This window comes from Penaeus monodon, chromosome 27 (genome assembly GCF_015228065.2).
Source record: "Penaeus monodon isolate SGIC_2016 chromosome 27, NSTDA_Pmon_1, whole genome shotgun sequence".
NCBI classification, from domain to species: domain Eukaryota; kingdom Metazoa; phylum Arthropoda; class Malacostraca; order Decapoda; family Penaeidae; genus Penaeus; species Penaeus monodon.
The window spans coordinates 37005816-37006685 of NC_051412.1; the positions used below are offsets into that span (position 1 = coordinate 37005816).

General features: G+C 30.7%; 1 protein-coding gene across 1 annotated transcript in view; it reads right to left on the reverse strand.

The window, feature by feature from the left end:
* The window catches only part of LOC119590827 (PAN2-PAN3 deadenylation complex subunit pan3-like), a gene marked incomplete at its 5' end in the record, with an annotated part of 21148 nt that overhangs the window by 10045 nt on the left and 10233 nt on the right, over window positions 1–870 (reverse strand).

Genomic DNA, 870 nt, shown 5'->3' on the forward strand with positions numbered 1-870 from the left:
AAAAAGAAAGGTGAAAGAATATTTATCTAGGATTCAAGTTCACAATTAAGCATGAGATCTACAATTATTTATGGCTTACCAACTCTACAAGTTACAGATTTTAAAAGAAAAATAATGAAAAACATTCATCATGGAATAAAACACACATCAGTATCAAAAGAGATGAACTTTCCATTTTTACTTATGATTTCATAACTAATAAAATGATGACAAAGAAAACAACAAACATTTTACCAAACTAAATATTGCTGCAACAAGATAATAAGCCTTGTTTATATGCAGCATTTAAATAAGGAATTTTGCATTGCAGCAGAATAAGAGAAAAATGGTTGTCAGCTTAGATATGCAGTATTTCATAAATAAGAATCCAGAATCACAGTACTATGAATGTCTATAGTAATTACTGCAGTGAATTCAACTTTAGTAAAATACCATTTTAGTCAAGGAACATTAACATTCAATCCATTTCTCAAATACTGCTGATGCATTTCATAGCTTAAGTTTAAACAATTGCTGAACACTAGAAAGACAAATAAAGCCAAGCAGATGCACTAGGATAATACATGCCTGTGTATTGTGCTCTCACACTTCAACTACATCAGGATTTCATTAATCTCCATTCAGATATTTGTCAATAAAACACTGACATTCCATTCAGTAGTTTAATGGTTTACATCTATTATGCAGTTTGATTGCAATTCAACTCAGCTTATGGAACTTTACCCCTTTGAGAAGAGTGCATGCAACAGAACTCTTTCTCATATTGAAATTGAACAGAAACTATGGGAAATCCAAAAGTTAAAGCAAAAATAACAAGGTTATACATTTAAGACAGAAAAAACCCTGCATTCATTTTCCTGCTCCTCCTAT